The 21996-nt window shown below is 37.8% G+C and overlaps 1 pseudogene; it reads left to right on the forward strand.

The window, feature by feature from the left end:
- Positions 1–760: 760 nt before the first annotated feature.
- Positions 761–21726, forward strand: LOC120119652 (annotated as a pseudogene).
- The last annotated feature ends 270 nt before the right edge of the window (positions 21727–21996 follow it).

A 21996-nucleotide genomic window follows, 5' to 3' on the forward strand; every position in this document is an offset into this window, starting at 1 on the left:
TTAGAAGTGAATTCACATCTTACATACTACTTGAGCTAACTTTTAGAATAATAACATTCGCACAAAAAGGCAACTTTATACCGCCCCACACCCACACGAGTCCCTCACTCTTTGACGTCCCTCGACTTTCTCTATTTTACCTAACATCATCTCCCTTTTATAAATATCAAACATTCATAATATTTTTATTTTTAAAAAATCATATTTTATACAAAATAATTAATTATTGAAAAATAGTAGGTAAATTTAAAAAAAATTAAAGTACAAAAAATTTATATTTTAAAATATTTTTTATTATAATACATTTATTTATTTCTTTTTAAAATCATGTGTTTGTTATTGAAAGCACAAAATAAAATAATGTTTACGAATAAAGTAAATTGAGTTGATAAAATCGTTCTTATCTTTGTAGTATATAATTTGAATTAATCGAATAATAAATCGAATATCAATAATTAAATTCAAAAAATAAAATTAAATAATATCGAAACTAAAAAAAACATGAGATTCAAAACATTTTTTAAATTTAAAACTTCTTTTTTACGAATCTTTACCCAAGAGGGAATCTTCGTCACGGCTAGACGTTAAACAATTTTGGCGGTAAATTCCAGTGGCAGATTATGACGTGTCAAATTGTGATTGGATAGCGACGAATGTCATGTGCATGATGAATGTCTACCATGATGTTATGTTGGTTAATTTTCCCGCGCTAAAGAGAAAAATCCTTTTTTCCCCCAAAAAAACAAAGAGATCCAAAGTTAAAAGAGAGAAAAATACAATAAAATAAAAGATAAAAAAATTAGGGTTCTTTTGTTCTTAACTAAGATTGGAAAAAATTATTATTTTCTTTCTTACTGGGTTTTCTTCTTCTTGATCCGTTCAAAACGCTGTGTTTTGGGTGGTAGATTAGGAGCTAGGGTTTCGCTTCTCTGGATCTGTTACCTCTGTAGATCCCGGATTCCAACCGAATTTAAGCTTGAATTTTGTAAGCTTTATTTTACTTGAGTTTTAACTTTTTCACTTGGCATTCTTCAAAATCAATTCTCCATTTCCTGAACTATAAATGATTTTTATCCTTCCTTTTTATTTTTCCTTGTACGATAGCTAAAAAAATTGAAAATTTTGGCATACAATTTTATTTTGCAGTGGAGGCTTAAGTTGCTGTTATGTATTTGTAGATTTCTTAAAATGAAAATTTTATAGTGAAATTGTGTTTGTATTCTTTTGATAATTAGTGACTTTAATAGCTTGCTTAATCTTGAATATGCTGATTTTAAGTTTAATGTTAGAAATGTATGAGGGATTCAAAATCTACTTTTAGGAAATTGATGAATATGGAAGACATGAAGCCTTCAGTAACAGCTTCTGGTAGCACGGATGGCGATGGCATTGAAGCTAGATTCACTGATTTGTGCAAGGTAGTGATGTGTTCTTTTCAGTAGTATTATTTCAAATACTTATTTCTTTGTGTGTGTGGGTTTTCAGTGTTTTGTTTTCATGGTTTCCAGAATGGGTTATCTATGGATGAGAAAGCTTGCTCAAATGCTACGAAGCTATTCAAAGAAACAAAACACCTTTTATCCTCAAATGTTTCGGCAATTGGTAGCTGGATGGTGGTTTTCTTTAACTTCCTTAAGTAAATTTACAAAAGAGAATTGCATTTAGATGAACTGACTTTGTTGCATTTATTCTGTATTAGATGGAAGAAGCAGAGCAATTTTGGTTTTCATTTGTTTTATATTCGCTCAAGCAGCTGAGTGAAAACATTGAAGAAAGTATGCAACATGAGTCTGACAAAAATGGGTTTTCATTATGCCAGATATTGAGAGCTACAAAGCTGAAGTATGATGCTGTTAATTTTATGTACACAATGGTAGTCTTTCTGATTGGTAACTGTTTCAATGACAGCGAGTTTTTATTTTGTTTTGTAGTATTGTGGATTTTCTTAAAGAGTTGCCTCAGTTTGTAGTAAAAGCTGGTGCTGTTTTAAGTAACATGTATGGTGAAGATTGGGAGAGTAGACTTGAGGTATTGAAAGAATATGGATTTATGTATTAACTTGTTTTCTTTTATATATATATATATTAATTTTCTGGCCACATTTCTGCTATTTGACACTCTGCTTATGGTACTTTTATCAATTAGGCTAAGGAGATGGAGACCAATTTTTTTGCACTTGAGCCTTATAAGCAAGTACGTGCCCTTCTTTATAACCTATTCTAGGTTATAAGATGATATGTCTAAATAGCTTTGTAATGGAATTAGCATTTCTCTTTTTATCTTAATAGAAATAGATTTGCTAAATTTGATTGGATTACTTGTAAATGCATGAAATCACACTAGTAAAGAGTTATATTTATGTTTTACAAGGTTTCAGATTCGCAGTGCTTATGTTTTCTTGAATATGCAAGAGCACCCCCCCCACCCCAAACAATACACACACACGCGGCTAGGACACTAATTCCAGACTCATAAGGATGTTACATGGCTATAATTTACAGTATTTTCCTTCAATCAACTGTATCCTCAAAATCTTATTTTTCTGGTTAGTTTGTATAATTTTCCACTTTGTAAAGTAAATAACATCTGCATCTTTATATTAAATGGTATAAAAGGTCATACAAGCGTGCATTCTGGGAACTCTTCTTGACAAGTGATGCAAATATTGACAAGAAGCAAAATGCTACCAATTTGCCAGATTATTTATCAGAGTGCCATCGTTTTGGGTGGTTACTGTTTTTGGCACTCCGTGTGCATGCATTCAGCCGTTTTAAAGACCTAGTGACGAGCACAAATGGTTTTGTTTCTATACTGGTCAGTTATGCTTTCCTGTTGCTTTCTTACTAGTTGATTGTAGTAAGGCAGACTTGGTTTTACTAAGGAATAACATTTCATCCTTTTTTCTAGGGAACCGTGTTCTTTTTATAGTAGTACAGATAGTGGATTACTTTAATAATTTTCAAACGAAATGCAAACCTTGAAAGTTACTTTTAAATGTGCTTCGAAAGATTCAACTCAACTATGCTCGTCTTTGATTCACTCTATCCTTGAACATTGCTAGAGCATCAAGCAATAATGCAATGGTTAATATTTTCTTACAGTTTATGTGATTTTTAACAGGCTATTTTGATTATACATGTTCCAATTCGCTTCAGGAACTTCAAGATTAGTGACTCTCCACATTTTGGTATTTTCTGCTCTTTTATGGCAGTCAATTTTTTTTTTTGATAAGAATTGTAGGCCTCGTTAAAAACCCACTTCTTGATTATAGGAGCTTATAAGAAGCTCCTTAATCAGCGGAAGGAGGAAAAGAGTGCCTTAGGAATTTATTCAACACCTGAAATTACATAAGATACAACCAGAAAATCACCCCTTCAAAAACAGAAAAACAGAAGACACCCAAAAACAACCATAACCAACACCACTGGCTTGGGTAAACCAATTTAGATACCTGATTGGTTTACCTCTTACAAAACTACCACCACCCTTACAGACTCAAAGCTTGTACTTTGCCCGAGAAAACAGAAAACATACAAACCAAAAATCTACAGACAATCAACCAATCCCCTGCTTAGCTAACTTATCAGCCTCCATATTACAGCTCCTAGGAATCCACCTAAGAACAGCGTCCAAAGCATAAATAAGAGCCCCAATTTCCTGTATCAGATCGCGCAAGGAAGTAGGGGCAGGTTGTTGGTTCTTAATCCAATCCACTGCACTTTTTGAATCACTTTCGATAATAAGTCTTCCCTTCTTAAACCAACCCGATGAATAGAAATAATCAATTCCCTCCTTAATAGCTTTGATAAAGAGAATGCATTGTGATTCTTTGCTGGTCTTTTTCTTTTATTTTTTCCAATATTCTTTTTTTTATAGGAATAAAAGGCCTCAATAAAACCCCCTTGGTGATTAACGGAACTTAAAAATAGTTCCTTAATCCACACAAGGAGGAAAGGAGTGCCCTAGGATTCATTAAACTCAAATATAACAAAGTAATACAAACCAGTCTCCCTCAAGAGATACAAAACCAGAAAGAAACAGCCCTTAACAGAGCATAATTCAACCAATACCCGCCTTAGCTAGGACATCCGCCTCTATATTGGCTGTCCTACTAACCCAACTAATAAAACCTTCAAAAACACTAAGCTTTTGAATAATGTCTTTAACTATTTGAACATAAACAACAGGACAAGAGACCACATCCTTAATCCAACCAACTGCCACCTGACTATCACTCTCAATAATCAATCTATCTTTAACCCTATGACGAGTAGATTCAAAAAAATCTAAACCCTTTAGGATAGCCTTCAATTCCATTAAAGTTGGGGGCCCCGGACCAGCAGGCTCTTTGAAGGAGCCAAGAATCAAACCAGACATGTCTTTCAAAATACCACCTAAGCCACTCCTCTTCCAATCACTCGAGATAGCCGCATCCACATTAAGTTTAACAAACCCTTTTGGAGGAGGGGACCAAGGAAACACGATTGAAACCCGATTAGAATGGGACGAGTAGGAATCCACTATGGACGGGTCAGCAATAATATCATCCTTGGAAATAGTAACATGAGTTTCCTTAGCTAGAAACCATGAAGCAAGCCTGCACCTAGCTAGAAAGAAAATCTCTGCTCGATCAAGCTTCCCTCCTTCAAACACTATAAAATTCCTGGTCTTCCAAATTGTCCATAGAACAGCTCCAGGAATAAATGGCCAGATAAGAGAGTTGGTCTTCAAGTCATTCCAAGCCAATAGGAATCTTTTAGCATCTGCATGAAAAACCGACTGAAAATTCCAATAGCCCAAGAATTTCATCCAAATTGGCCAAACAACCGAACAGGAAAAAAATAAATGCGATGAAGACTCTTCTTCAAGATTACAGAAAGAACACAAAGTATCATTTATGCCCCGAACACCTCTCTTAACCAGAGCTGTCTTGACCGCCAACTTCTTTAAGATAACTTGCCAAAGAAAAGTCTCAACTCTTGGAGGCAACAGACCCCTCCAAACATTAGACTTCCAAAATTTAGCTTCCTCTGAATCGGGAGAACCCGAATAAGATAGATTGACACATGATTTCACAGTGAAAACCCCTTCCCCATTCCCCTTCCAAAACAGTCCATCAGTGGCATCAGCAGAAATAGAAAAATCAGAGATAACAACCATCAAATTTGCCCATTGCTCAAATTCCCAGTCATTCAACTCTCTCCTCAACTGAACGTTTCAAATCCAACCCCCTGAACTGAACTCCCCAAACTGAGATAATCTTCCTTCTTTATTCACTGCAATAGAAAATATTCTAGGGAACAATACCATCAAAGGATGATCCATTGTCCAATTGTCTTGCCAAAACCGAATGTTCCTCCCATTGCCAATTTTAAAGCTATATTTACCTCTGATACTACAGCCCAACGAATCAGCATTATAATGATTTCTCACCACATCTCTCCACATCCATGAAAGTTTAGGAGAGACTTTACTGTCAAACTGCATCAAGGAAGGATCCAATTTATATTTGATGCAGAGCATTTCCCTCCAAACCGCCTCCCTCTCAATAGCAAACCTCCAAGCCCACTTTTCCAAAAGTGCCCTATTCACCACCTTTAAATTAGGAACCCCCAAGCCTCCTTCAATTTTTGGTTTACAAACATCGGACCAGCTTACCCAATGTATCTTCTTTCTCCCATCACCACCACCCCATAAAAAATTTGACATGATAGAATTTAGAGTCTTGTAAACTGAAGCTGGAACCTTGAACATTGACAAAAAGTATATAGGGAGTGAGCATAGAACTGATTTAATTAGAACTAGCCTGCCTGCCAGTGACAGAGAGGAGCCTTTCCAGCCCGCTAACCTCTTATTAAAGCTTTGAACCACTGGATCCCATAGAACGTTGGAGTTCCTATGTGGACCTAGAGGGAGTCCCAAATATTCTGAGGGAAAAGAGCCCACTGAACATCCAATCATAGCTGCCCAATCCTTAACTTCCTCTTCCTTTAAGTTCACTCCAAATAATTTACACTTCTTTAAATTCAGCTGGAGACCAGAAATAATCTCAAACACCCGAAGAACCCTCTTTACATTCAAGATCTGTTTTTCCGACGCCCCACAGAACATAATAAGGTCGTCAGCAAATTGCAAATGAGTTAAATTAAAATTCCTCTCCTCTTTTCTAATGACCAATCCCGAAAAAAGCCCTCCTGAAACAGCCTTCGCTATTAATAGATTCAAGAGTTTCCCAACTATATTGAACAACAATGGAGACAAGGAACAGCCCTGCCGAAGACCCCTCGCCATAGGAATTTCCTCAGTAGGAACTCCGTTCACCAAAACTGAAACAGTCGCTGAAGTGACACATTTCGAAATCCAACCTATCCATCTAGAACCAAAGCCCATTTCCTTCATTATTCTGAACAAAATAGGCCAGTCAAGAGTATCATATGCCTTCTTGAAATCAGCCTTAAAAACACACCCTTTTAAACCATTCTTCCTCCAAAAGTCAATCCCTTCATTTGCTATAAGAGAACAGTCCAGGATTTGCCGACCAGGGATAAAAGCGAATTGACTTGGACTGATCAAATCTGAAATGCAGCTCCTAAGTCTTCTTGACAGACATTTCGAGAGTATCTTATACAATCCACCAACAAGGCTTATAGGTCTAAAATCGTCCAGACCACCAATGTTAGAAATCTTAGGAATAAGAGTGATGAATGTGTGATTTACTCCATGTTCCCATTCCTTCCCCAAGTAAAAATTATGAAAGAATTTCATAATATCTACCTTAAGGACCTGCCAAAACCTCTTGAAAAATCCCAGATTAAAGCCATCAGGACCCGGAGCTTTGTTGCTGCCACAAGAGTTCACCACATCCCACACTTCCTCCTCAGAAAACTCCTGTTCTAAGAACTGCTTCTGCTCCAAGAAAATTCTGGGAAAATCCAGATTCAAATCATCAATTTCTAAAGTAGTTCGTTCATTATAGATCTTAAAAAAATACTCTTTAACTATGGCCTTAATTGCAGTTGGGTCTTCAACTGTTTCCCCCTTGAAGTTTAAAGCAAGTAGAGCATTCCTTTTATTCCTAATCGTAGCACAAGTGTGGAAGTATTTAGTATTGCGGTCCCCATCAACAATCCAATTAGTTCTCGAGTACTGAAACCAGATCTGCTCTTGAATCTTGTGAAGCTTCCACAATTCTGCTCTAAGATTTTTCAATTCAGTTAATACCTCACTGTCAACAATTCCTTGCTTCTGTTGAATATCATCCTCTATCAACGAATTTTTCTTCTCTAACTCAGAAATCAAAGCACCTGGATACTTATCTCTGTTCCCAGACCACTTTTTAATTGCATGTTTGGTGTTCCTCATCAGACTAAAAACGCCTGCCTCATTCTGACTATCCTTACCACTCTGAAAAGAAGAAACAACCAGATCCTCAAAACCCTCCTCATCCATCAAATAATTGAATAATCTAAACGGTTTTCTACCCCAGTCCACTCCTTTATTCTCCAGAACTATAGTATGATCTGACAAAGATCTTGGTAGAAGCGACTGCACAACGCCCGGAAACAGCTCTAGGAAACGACAATCAACCAAAAAACGGTCCAATCTTACAAAAGTGGGATTATCTTGGTTATTACACCAAGTGAACCTACCCCCGTTCAAAGGGAGATCAATTAAGCCCGTATGAAGAATGAACTCATTAAAAATCTCCATTGAACTCCTACTTTGACCCCTTCCCAATTTCTCATCTTCTTGTAAATATACATTGAAATCCCCTCCCACACAAATGGGGTAAGTCTGTCCACTCATAAAACTGCTTAATTCTTCAAAAAAACCAGATTTCTCCTCCTCCACAGCTGGACCGTAGACATTGATGAAACCACACCTGGAATCAATACTCCGAAATTTGCCGAAAGTAGCTATGAATCTCCTGCTAACAAACTGACTCTCCAGCTCAAAAACATTGTCATCCCAACAACACAACAGGCCCCCCGCTGATCCAACTGAAGGAGATTCCAAAATTCCTTTTAGTTTATTAATTCCACTTCTCCTAAAAAAAGACTTCCTAAATTTCTCAGTCTTAGTTTCTTGCAGCCAAAGAAAAGTAGGATTAAAGTTGGAGACTAAATTCTGAACAACCCTTTTTTTTTCGTTTTTCCCCAAACCCCTAACATTCCATGAACATATTAATAACTTTGTCATCTTCAAAAAGGAAATAGGTGCAAACACACTCCTCAATCAACCAATCCTTTATTAATCCCATTTACGCCTTTCTCTAAAGCTATGATTTTATCCAAAAAGGCTTCTTTCCCTTCCTTAAAAGACACACCCAAAAGCTTGCTAACCTCCCAAGTTTCTATCGCTTCTTTCAACAGAATCGAAAAAGCTGAGGAGGATGCTGTATCAATGCTCACCTGGTCGAGGGCTTCACGATACAGGATCCTTTTAGTTCTTCTCTTCCTTCTAATCAGCAAACCAGATTTGGACTTTAAGCAATCGCCTTCTGAAAAGTAACCTTCAATCTCCCTTCCTACACTCCCACCCCCAGCTCCATTGTCAAGATAAGGAAAAAGACTCCCATCAGCAATGTTCTCTGCTGATAAACAGAGCTGAATATTAGTACTGGAATCAACATCTAGCTCCCTCTGCTTAACTACGGCACCCCCTGTTTCAGACGAGATGTTCAACAAATCCCCATACCAATATCTTCTTTCCCTCGACCTGTTGTATACCCTTTTACAATTGCTCAGACTTCTAGTTTCCAGCACATTACTCTCTGTTGTAAACTCTCTTCTAGAGCGATGTAACTGCCTCCCCCTTGAGTTGTTATTTGAAACCTGTTCCATCGGTCTTAAATTTTCTTCTTCGGGCTCTATCTCTACACTAAATGGCTTCTCTACAATTGGACTCGTTTCCAATACCTTGGACACTCCCCTACTTTTTCCTGATAAATGAAGGTTTTCAACCAATTCCCCAAACTTATTAATTGTAAATGCTGGCCCAGAAATAAAACCCGAAAAGTATTTTGACCCAGACTGCCCAGAGTCTTCAGAATGGGCCTGAGATCCATCAGCCGAATAATTTTGACTTCTAATCCCCAAACCTGCATACTCACCAACTTTAAACTTTCCAACAGTCTGACTTTCTGACAGACCACATTTAATATCTTTCCTATCTAAGGAAAGTCTTGCTAGCTGTCTGTCCTCCCTAGCTCCTCCAGAAACACGAAACACTCCCTGGTCAATCCAATTGTCCACTGACAAACGATTTTCCCCTGCTGCGCAAGTCTCACCTTCCCCATGAACTGACAACAATCTGTCTTCATCCTTCTCAGACATCCTCTCTTCAAAAAATATCTCACCGGAATCCTCCACCGGAAAATTACTGAAAAACGAACTAGAATACTCACTAGCTGATCCAATCTTGATACTTACTTTGAATGATCTTCCATACGATCCAAGAGTAATAACCTCTGGAACATCAAAAGGACTTTCCACCTTCAATAAGATTCTTGCCATTGTGAGATCTTCTCTTTTCCTTGTACTATCATGGATATCTACCACACTGCCCCATCTACCAGCCAATTTCTCGAAGAAGGGTTCATTCCAGCATAACAAAGGAACACCTTTTAATTCCGCCATGCAAAAGGCCATTGGTACCCCGGTTTCATTCAGTAAAGGTTCCACTCGCTCGAACCACTGTTTTAAAACTTCTTCCTTCTTACTCCATAACTCCAGCATCTCCTCATGAGATTTAAGAACTATCACACAAGAATTCCAGACATAGCCTCATCTCGCAATTTGAACATCATGGCCTTCTTTTAATAATGTCGTCCGAATGAACTCCACTTGAAAGGAGTATTTGATAATCCCTGTTAACGACCTCTTCACCCAGTTGGCGCTGTCTGTTGGGATATGCATCTCAAATATATTTCCCTTGACATTCCTCCTCTGGATATCCTCAGACATTAGATCATTGTTCCCCCTTCTATTCCCATTAGACAACAGAGCATCCCTATAAGATCTATCATCCCTTCTACTTCTATTAATATTATCTCTTTCTCTTGATTTTGAAGATTCTGCATTAATCTGACCAACAACATTGTTTGAAGAAGAAAGCACCACCCTTGACCTTGAACGTTCATCCTTAAATCTGGCAGGACTAACTGAGATCTTCCTTCCATCAATCACAATCCCGTTCAACTCCTCAACAGCCCTCTTCAGATCCTCCTCCCTCTTAAAATGAACAAAAGCAAAAGTGGAAAATCTGTATTTTGGATTTCTAGTTTGGCTGGGAATAAAGACTCTCGTAACAGGACCATGGACTAAGAATAATTCCCTAAGCGTACGATGGGAGACCCTTTTACTAAGATTATCGATAAACGCCGACCAACACTCAACCGGAACTGACTTTCCTTTCAAATTCTCTCTCTCTACGTTTTTCTCTCTCTCACTCATCTTTTTTTTATCCACTTCAGAGCATTAGTAGAGTCCGATTCCAAAATGATCCTCTGATTTTTTTTCCAATATTCTTCACTATTGTTTAGTCCTTGCCCTTTCTTACTGCTTGACTTCTTCATGTAATCATTCAGTTAAGAAAAGAGACAAAGGTGTCGACTTGCTAGCATCACTTTGCAACACGTATGATGCTTCAGAAGATGATCTGAGGAAAACAATGGAGATGGCAAATAAGTTAATTGAAGATATATTGAAAAAAAAGCCATGTCCAGCGGCTGAGTGCAAAATGGAAACACTGGAAAATATTGATACTGGTATGTCAATTAAGTCACGAATGCAATTTTGGCGGCATGCTTTCGTCAGTTTCACTTTTAGTTTATCTTATATTTTTTATGCAGATGGCTTGATCTATTTTGAAGGTTTAATGGAGGAACAATCTCTTTCATCCAATTTGAATATTTTAGAAACAGATTATGATGATGCAATTTGTAATAAAGGTGATCTGGATGAGAGGGTTTTTGTAAATGAAGAAGATAGTTTACTTGGTTTAGGGAGCTTGTCTGGAGGGGCTATGAATGTTACTGGTATCAAGGTCTGTTTCAAATTTGAGGAAGTGTATTCTCCCCCTTGGTTTTTATGCTTTACATAGTAGTCCTTGATCTAAAAAAGTTGTTTATTCTGTTTTGAGTAGAGGAAACTTGATTCAACGGCCTCACCATCAAAGTCAATCTCTAGCCCAATGTCTCCTCAACGGCCTCCTGCATCTCATGCGAATGGTGTCCTTGGGCCACCGAGCGCGAAGATGGCAGCTACGCCGGTCAGCACTGCAATGACAACTGCGAAATGGCTTCGTTCTGTTATTTGTCCTCTTCCTTCAAAACCTTCAGCTGAGTTGCAGCGTTTTTTATCATCTTGTGATAAAGATGTTACCAATGATGTAATATGTAGGGCACATATAATATTGGAGGCGATATTTCCTAGAAATCATGAATGTAGTGCAACTGGAAGCCTTCAAAGCGTAAACCTGATGGATAATATATGGATGGAACAACGAAGACTAGAGGCACTAAAGTTATACTATAGGGTTTTGGAAGCTATGTGTACTGCAGAGGCACAAATATTACATGCAGCTAACTTGACCTCTTTATTGACTAATGAGAGGTTTCATAGATGTATGCTTGCTTGTTCTGCTGAACTAGTGCTGGCAACACATAAGACTGCCACAATGTTGTTCCCTACGGTACTGGACAGGACTGGTATTACAGCCTTTGATCTGAGCAAGGTGATAGAGAGTTTCATTAGACATGAGGAGTCTCTGCCGAGAGAATTGAGGCGGCTTCTAAATTCTTTGGAAGAGAGGCTTTTGGAGAGCATGGTGTGGAATAAAGGCTCCTCAATGTACAATTCTTTGATAGTTGCCAGGCCTGCCCTATCTGCTGAAATAAATCGTCTTGGCCTATTGGCAGAGCCAATGCCATCTTTGGATGCAATTGCGATGCATGTAAACTCTACTGGATGTACTCCTCCAGTGCCCACTTTGCAGAAGCATGAAACATCAACAGGTAATGGTAGCTTAATCTTATGTGTGTAACATTTTGAGCTTTATTTTAGTACTTTTGGACTCGTATACCATTTTTCTTGTTTAATATAGTAACTTATGTTATGGAATTTGATTATATTTGTTTTTTTCCTCAAGTGTTAAATTTAAGAGAAAATCGCCTCAGTGACCAAAAAAAAGTTATAATATACGATTTTAACCAACTTTTTTTGGATTTGCCAAAATGGCCAACAAAATCGCAACGCGAAATAAAAATCGCAACGCGATCCCCAGAATCGCAAATCAGTTTCCAAAATCGCAACGCGATTCTTGAAAATCGCAATGCGATAGTACAAATTCGTATTGCGATTTTCCAAAATCGCAACGCGAATATGAAAATCGCAACGCGAACACATAAATCGCAACGCGTATCCGTAAATCGCAACGTGTATCCGTATATCGCAACGCGTATCCGTAAATCGTAATGCGTATCCGTATATCGCAACGCGTATCCGTAAATCGTAACGATAATCCGTAAATCGCAACGAGAATCTGTAAATCGCAACGATAATCCGTAAATCGCAACGATAATCCGTAAATCACAACGAGAATCTGTAAATCGCAACGATAATCCGTAAATCGCAACGAGAATCTGTAAATCACAACACTGAAATTTTGGGTATATAACACTGAAATCATAAACTAAATCCCTAAATCGCAACTCATTCCATCTCCATCTATCACTCTCTCCGGCGACATCCGTTCCTATATCCAACGACATCCTTCCCAATCCGGCAACAGGTTTTAGTTTCGCAGCTCGTCTGTTTAGTAAATTAATTTACAACCATGAAATCATCTAATGTTGATCATGTTTGGATAGATTTGTGTTTTGGAGGGTCATGGGATAATGTTCATGGTGTTTTACAATATATGCCTTTACCCATGAATCTTTAACTAAAATTGTCTTTACAAAAGTTAACTTATGAAACTCTAATGCTACGTGTTTCAAATAAATTGAATTTAGAGCCCCTAAGTGGATTTAGGCTATCTTATCAGAGAAATGGTAAAGTTTATTTGTTAACCGACAATGAAGATGTTGAACGATTCATTGCTTACATTAGTGTTTCACAAGATGATGTTACATTGTATGTTGTTGAACCTAGAAGTAGTATTGTTGGGTCAGTAGCGAGTAGTAATCAACTAAGTTTTTCTCAAAACCCACAACCTTTCTCTAATCCAAATCCCAATCAACTTTCAGCACCAAATTCCGATTTTCGTATTGACCAGTTAGACGATGATGAGCCAACAGAAAAAATTGTGAGTACTAGTCAGTATTCGAAATTTGGTCTTGGTCAATATCCGGACTTTGATATTGGTCAATACACGGATTTTGATGATGTTTCAGAAGAAGAAACATACCCTGCGTGTAATGATTTTGATATTGGTCAATACCCGAATTTTGATGATGAAACAGCCGTTGCCGAAGAATGTATTGTTGATGATAATGAGGAGGAAGTTACGACTGTGAATGAACATATTGAACATCCATTCTGTAATTCATATAATCCTGAAGAAGAAAAAGAAGAAAAAAAAATCCCCGAAGAAAAGAAAATGCCACGGGCGTATAACTGGAATATGCCATAATTACTTCAGATACCGGAAGAAGAGTTGGTAAAGAAAGCAGTTGATTGTTACACAAAAGTTATTCGTATCAAGAAAGATGATTGTTTTGATACAAAGGAAGACTTGAAGATAGCTTTGTATACGAAATGTGTGGAAGATGGCTATCAACTAAAAGTTAACAAATCAAGCAAAGATCGTTTCGAAACAAGGTGTATGATTGACAAAAACTGTATGTGGCGAATGATTGCAAAGAGAATAAAAGATTGCGAAATGTTTCAAGTTAGGACTTTTATTGATAAACATACATGTTCAAGAACCCAAATTTTTCCTCACCATAGACAGGCAAACAAAAAAGTGTTGGGTGGTTTTCTGGCTGAGTTAATGTTTTTGAATGGCAGGGTATATCGGGGACATGAAATTATGACTGACATGAATGCTCGGTTCAAGATTAGTATATCATATTCTCAAGCTTGGAGAGCCAAATGTTATGCCTTGGAATTGTTGAGAGGGTCGCCAGAAGCATCGTTTGCCCAACTGCCGGCTTATTGTCACAATTTAAAGCTGAAAAATCCTGGGTCGGTAACTCATATCAAAACAGATAGAGATGGACGCTTTGAGTTGCTGTTTATCGCCATTGGTGCTACGGTTAGTAAATCAATATAATTTTGTTGACTCATTTTTGTTAGTTACATGCATTTCACATTTAAATGATTATATTTCTTGTGTATATTATTTTGTAGATTCGTTCGTTTATTACTTGCATGCGCCCAGTTATTATAGTTGACGGAGCACATTTGAAAGGTCGATACCTTGGAGTAAACTTATTAGCAGTAGCCATGGATGCTAACAATAGGATATTGCCAATAGCTTACGGGGTTGGCAAATCTGAAACCTCTGATTCATGGACATGGTTTATGAGGCATCTTAGGGATTGCATAGGTCCTATTAGCAATCTGACAATCATATCCGATAGGGCAAACTCAATTGACAACGCTGTTAGAAGGTGTTTCCCAGATGCTTTTCATGGACTTTGTGGTGTTCATTTGTATAGAAATCTAAAATCAAGGTCTGCTGGTATAAAAAAGCACAAATGGACATACTGGAAGGCTGTAAAAGCTTATCGGGAAGTGGATTTCAATAAGCATATAAATTGTTTAAGACGTGTTTTGCCTCAGTGTGCTCAAACACTAGAAGATGTCGGGTTTGAAAGATGGTCAAGAGTACATCAACTTGGAGCAAGATATGGTTTCATGACGTCTAATAGTGCAGAATCAATCAACGCTCTAAGTCGTCATTCCCGGAAATTACCCATTACTATGTTAATGGAGTTTTTTCGAGCCTCTATTCAACAGTGGTACTACAAGAAAAGAAACCATGCAGGTATTATTTCTTTGAATTCGTAACTTATCATATTTATATATTTTACTAAGTATTGTTTATTTAAATTTATAGGAACATTGGAACATCGTGTTACACCATGGACTGAAAAAAAGATAACGAAACGTGTTGTGAAGTCAACGTCATGGAGAGTTGAACCATGTTCAAACACTTTGTTTCAAGTACTGGATAATAACTTAAATGTGCTAGTCGATCTAAATGCAAAGACGTGTAGTTGTATGAAATGGCAAACATCTGGTTATCCGTGTGGCCATGTTATAAAAGTTGCTCTTCATTTAAACCAAGATGATTCAAGCGCATACGCTATGGATTGCTACACTACAGAAGTTTATCGACAGACTTATGCCGAGATTGTCTACCCTATTCCACATCCTTCTGAGTGGGACATACCAGATGACTTACAAACAGTTTTGCCACCAGCCATGGACAGAAGGCTACCTGGCCGACCAAAAAGTCACGATCGTATACCGTCTAAGGGTGAAGAGAAGAAGAGATCGACATGTAGTCGGTGCAAGGAAAGTGGTCATACAAGGTTGACATGTGGATCACCAGTGCCATCAAAATCATCTTTTCCTCTACCAAAATATGGATCCTCATCAAAATCACAATTGGCTTAACCTTTTGGGACTGTTAACTTAGGTGATTTTTAAATGCAAACGTTGTATTATGTGGATTTTATGTGTGAACTTTTAACATTTTCAGTTGAATTAATGAAAATCGCAACGAAAGAATCGCAACGCGAAATGAAAATCGCAATGCGATTTTGGTTTCGCGTTGCGATCTTGTCGTTTCGATTTTGGTTTCGTGTTGCGATTCTGTCGTTGCGATTTTCATTTCGCGTTGCGATTTTGGTTTCGCGTTACGATTTTAAGTTTCGTGTTGCGAAAGTAAACTATTTCTTCTTCTGCAAATTGAAACTTGAATGGATTGCATTACTTCAACCAAAAGACAAAACAAAGACAAATACTATTTCACAGTGTTAAAGAATACACAGTTTAGCAGAATTTGCAGCAACCGAACAAATTTACTTTCAACCAAAAGACAAAACAAAGACAAATATTATTTCACAGTGTTAAAGAATACACAGTTTAGCAGAATTGGCAGCAACCGAACAAATTTACTTTCAACTAAAAGACAAAACAAATACTATTTCACAGTGTTAAAGAATACACAGTTTAGCAGAATTGGCAGCAACCGAACAAATTTACTTTCAACCAAAAGACAAAACAAAGACAAATACTATTTCACAGTGTTAAAGAATACACAGTTTAGCAGAATTGGCAGCAACCGAATAAATTTACTAAGCAATCTAAGTGAAATGGCTAATCTAAGTGAAATTACGAGTAAATTTATCATTAAGTTAAATATGGAAAATCTTAAACTTACCTCGTTGCGTAGAGTATGAACCTCATTCTGCAACGATACTATCATCTCACGTAGAGCGGCAACCTCACCACGTAAAGTTGACACCTCCACACGCCATGCACCATCGTTATCGCGTAGAGTACCGATCTCCTCACGCAAGGCATTGACCTCATCACGTAACTCCCTTGACTCATCCCGTTGAGGTGGAGGTGGAGAACAGGGAGATAGGAGTCGTGGCATCTTTGCCGGTCGCCTATCATGAGGTGATGGTGGAGAAGAGGCTCGATGATGTGACGGGATAGGTGATGGCTCTCGTTCTAGAGGTGTATAGTCGGGTCGATCGGGTGATGGCTCTAGGTGAGGTGATGGCTCTCGAATTGGAGGAAGTGGATGCTGCTCATCATCCGTGCCATCAAAAAAACTCTGACTAGCTTGCCACCAATCAGTGGTAAGCTCTTCCTCCGTGGGTGTCAGTCTTTGTAATGGAATGTTGGCCTCCTAAAATATAAAAACTCAAACAAAGTTAAACGTCTACTATTAATAACTTGTTTATATATTATATGAAAATATTTGTGTTAACTTACATTATTTATTGTCGCATATGGTATTAAGTCTTCCCAATCCAACAGAGTTTTCCTCTTCCAGGAAATAGCCCTGGGAATATCATTTGACGTTTTTATTGCATATGTACGCATGCTGGGGAAATCCTCGAATATCCAAATCTACAAACAATATAATAACAAAATTAGTAATTGTTAAATAATTAATTATAATTTTAGAAACATTATATAGAAATTCTTACCTTAAAGGCCCAAACAAAGCATGACAAAGTGTATTTGGACCCATCGCCCCGCAAACTTTTGCGGTCATCAAAGGCAGACGACAACTTAGTCCAGGTAGCTTTCCATATATACGAATCCCACGGAAACAGATTCAATGCATTCAGGTCCTCTACCAATTATTAGCTCCCGATGAATAGGTTGTCTGGCCTCTCTGCCTAAAAAGCCGGCATACACAAGTAGTAGAAGGCATACTCGGACAACATCGACGTCATCCATCCGAGTGAAACCAGCTTTCTTATTAAACAATTTCTTCAGGTCGTCGACATGTAGGTTCGGCTTCTCCATTGACTCATCCGGAAAAACCCGGGATAACCATGATGGGCGGGCGATATGACGAGTGTACCGGCCTACATCATCGTGTCCGAATCGTAGACCAGTGATTAAGCAGAACTCCTTCCGCCCAAAACAAGTATACGCTGGTGGAAAATGAAACCATATCTCTTCCTCACCACGTTGTATACTGTCGGGTAGATTTGATGTCATGGTCTGAAGCCACAAATGGGTCAAATTAGCATCTCCACCCGGATGCTGTACTCTCAGCCATGGCCCGAAGTAGGTTTCCTCAAACAATTGTCTTTGAGCAGGTGAAAGCTTCGAAGCAATTGTAGTGGCCAGGCTGACTTTATTTCTCAAGGTCAATTGAGCCGAAAAAAATTTCTACAAAAACAATAAACATACCAAGTTAGATATACCAAAAACTACACTGTGAAGATATACCAAAAACAATAAACATAAAAAGTAGTAGTTTATTCTTGAAACTAAAATTTGCAACACTGTTTTGTCTTTTGGTTGAAATGAAAATCGCAACGAGAGAATCGCAACGCGAAATGACAATCGCAACGAGAGAATCGCAACGCGAAATGAAAATCGCAACGAGAGAATCGCAACGCGAAATGAAAATCGCAATGCGATTTTGGTTTCGCGTTGCGATTCTCTCGTTGCGATTTTCATTTCGCGTTGCGATTGTCATTTCGCGTTGCGACAGTCATTCTCTCGTTGCGATTTTCATTTATCTCGTTGCGACTCTTCTGCAAATTGAAACTTGAATGGATTGCATTACTTCAACCAAAAGACAGAACAAAGACAAAGACAAATACTAACTTGAAAATCGCAACGAGAGAATAGCAATGCGAAATGAAAATCGCAACGACAGAATCGTAACGCGAAATGAAATCTAAGTGAAATGGTTAATCTATTATTGAAATGACCAGTAAACTTATCATCAGTTTCAATATGAAAAACCTACAATAATGCAAACATTTCAAAATAAAAATAATTAAAAAAACTAACCCTCGGAGGTTGATTTTCCATTTCTGAATATTGTGAGGGATTTCTGACCGTGAATGGTTGTGAGGGATTTCGCCGGAGATGGGGACGGAAATCTTCGGAGATGGGGACGGATTTCTTCGCCGTAGAGAGTGAGAGATAGAGATGGGACTGAGTTGTGATTTTAGGTTTTAGGTTATGAGTTGCGATTACGGGATTTTGTCTTAATATTGGTTTTTGTAATTTGAAAATAAAATACGCGTAGCGATTATAATGGCGCTTTAAATATCGCGTTGCGATTTACGGATACGCGTTGCGATTTTATGTATTATCGTTTGCGATTTACGGATACGCGTTGCGATATACGGATACACGTTGCGATTTATGTGTTCGCGTTGCGATTTTCATATTCGCGTTGCGATTTTGGAAAATCGCAATGCGAATTTGTACTATCGCATTGCGATTTTCAAGAATCGCGTTGCGATTTTGGAAACTGATTTGCGATTCTGGGGATCGCGTTGTGATTTTTATTTTGCGTTGCGATTTTGTTGGTCATTTTGGCAAATCCAAAAAAAGTTGGTTAAAATCGTATATTATAACTTTTTTTTGGTCACTGAGGCGATTTTCTCTAAATTTAATTGTATCCTGCACTTAATTTCATAGTCATGTTATTTATTTGTTTATTTATTTTCAGGACCAAATGGGGATGTCAGGTCTCCCAGGAGACCATGTGCAGAGTTTAGAAGTGTTTTGGTTGAACGGAACGCTTTTACATCACCGGTGAAGGATCATCTATTAGCATTAAGCAATCTTAAGAAGGCTCCTTTACTATCTGCATTTGCTAGGTAATGTGTGTTGTGTGTTATAGGGAGGTAGAAACCTAACTAACTGCATTGGCTTAACTAAATTTTCTTCGGGGTCTTTGTTTTGTAGTCCAACACGTCCTAACCCCGGCAGTGGAGGAGAAACGTGCGCAGAAACAGGAATAAATATATTTTTTAGCAAGGTATCAAAAATACAAGATAAAGTAGACTTTCTTACATAGCTACGGTGTGCCTTTTATATGCTTATACTGGTTCAAACCTACTATGTAAAATGTACATGTCCCGTGATATATTTTTGTCGTTGCAAACTGCCCTTGAGTGCTGACTATTGAATTTGATTTAAGTTCTGCAATTATGATCTACACCGTGTCTAACATGTTGCTTGCTTTGCACTGCTTAGATTAATAAGTTGGCTGCTGTAAGGATTAATGGCATGGTTGAGAGACTACAATTGTCTCAGCAGATTAGGGAGAGTGTTTATTCTCTTTTTCAGAAAATTCTTAACCAGCGGATTTCTCTGTTCTTTAACCGTCATATTGATCAGATCATCCTTTGTTGTTTCTATGTAGTTGCAAAGGTCTGCTCCTCTTATGAGATCTTTTTAGCCACTGTTAAATTTATCTGCATTGCTTCCTCTTACTTTCTTAATGAATGGCCTGCAGATTTCTCAGTTGCGTCTGACTTTCAAAGAAATTATTTGCAACTATAGGAAGCAACCACAATGCAAACCGCAAGTTTTCCAAAGTGTCTTTGTTGACAGGTCATCTGCTCGACTAAAAGGGGTACAACATCTCATCTCTACTTCCTTTCCCTGCTTTTCTAGGAGATTTAACCATTTTAATGATCTATAAACAGAGAACTGGGCAGGATATCATTGATATCATTGCATTCTACAATGAAATATTCATTCCTTCCATAAAGCCTTTGCTAGGAGAACTTGGTCCTGCTGGAACAACTACAGGAACAATCCGAACTGCCGAAAACAACAATAGTAATGATGGTAAATGTTTCATTTTTCCACTATTATACCCCTAAGTTTTGGAGTTATATTCTGTCCTTGTTGTGCAGGCCATTCTAATTTTTCTTATTCTATCTTCATTGCCTAATCAGGTCCATTCCATGGATCTCCTAAAGTTTCTCCTTTTCCAAGTCTCCCTGATATGTCCCCAAAGAAAGTGTCTGCAACCCACAATGTATATGTGTCTCCACTGCAGACATCCAAGGTACTAAAATCCTTTTTTCTCCTCTCCACTGAGTTACTAATTTTCCATGTCTAGAAACCAGACTTGTACATTTAAGATTTTACCAGCCTCCTGGAGCAAGCAGGAAAAAAATTATTTTATTACTTAAAATGATTGCTGCACAAGAAATTGTTTACTGTCTAAAGGTACAGCACTAAAAGGCCAATGAAAAAGAACCTTTAATTTCTGGTATTAAGTCCAATGAATCTGGTAGAAAAAGTTGAATCTCGGGTTATGTTTTTTGATTGACTGAACTAGGTATTGTAGGAAATTCTTTGTTCTATTTCCTTTGGTATTATCTTTATCCTATGTTATTTGGACTTAGGTTTGAGTGTCTAATATGAGTGTTTCTTAAATGGGTATAATCAAAATTTTCAAGTTTTCCATGTATTTTGAATTCCTTTGAAGGGTACATCCTTGTAAACATGTTTAGATATACATGTATGACTATATACATGAGACTGGTGCCGAACATGAGTATTTGAAGAAAAATGAAGAGTAGTTAACATAGTTTGAATCCGTGGTTATGTAGAAAAAGAAGTTTGTGCGCTTTTTTATTAATTAGATCTTGTTTTCATATACAGATGGATGCTCTAATCTTGCATAGCTCTAGAAGCTACTATGCTTGTGTTGGGGAGAGTACTCATGCTTTTCAGAGCCCTTCGAAGGACCTAAATGCTATCAATAATCACTTGAATGGGTATTCTTCTCTTCTGTCCCTGGGTAGTAATTTTTTTTTTTTGAACATAGAAGTTATTCCTGAGCTAGCGATCCCGACAATTGCTTTGTTGCTTTTAGTAACCGGAAGATCAGGGGGGCACTCAACTTTGATGACGTTGATGTCGGCTTGGTTAGTGATTCTATGGTTGCAAATAGCCTGTACTTGCAGAACGGGAGCTCCACATCTTCATCTGGTGCACCTTTAAAATCCGAACAACCAGAATCTTAGCGCAGCACATGTATTCCTTGTAAATTCTGCCCCTCTTCTTCGATTCTACGAATGCAAGTTCATCACACAGGGTACGAATGAGCGGTGAGTTAGCCGCCACCTCCCCTATGTGTATACGAATGTTAGCTAACAGTACTATGAAGCTTGGTGGCCTACTAACAAATTGAATAAAACTTGCTGTAGTCAAATAATAGTGTTTGATCACCATTTATTGGAATAACAGTGGCCATCAGTTTCAAGGGGTAAATTTTAGAATTCAACATCTAATAACAAAAACAGAAGTCCACAATGAAGTTAGATCATGCCTGAGGGAATCGAATAACAAAAAAGATCAATAACCGTTCAATGCTGAATTAGACTCTTGTTTTATCTCAATAGCTAAAGCATTAAAAGTTGGTATAGAAAGGCAAACAGCCGAGTAAAGATATAAGTCCTCTCCTGAAGCAAACCCAAATCTGACTTTTTAAAGTTTTAATGGGCCTGTAAATGGATGCATC

This window comes from Hibiscus syriacus, unplaced genomic scaffold (genome assembly GCF_006381635.1).
Source record: "Hibiscus syriacus cultivar Baekdansim isolate YM2019G1 unplaced genomic scaffold, ASM638163v2 tig00110332_pilon, whole genome shotgun sequence".
Lineage (NCBI taxonomy): Eukaryota > Viridiplantae > Streptophyta > Magnoliopsida > Malvales > Malvaceae > Hibiscus > Hibiscus syriacus.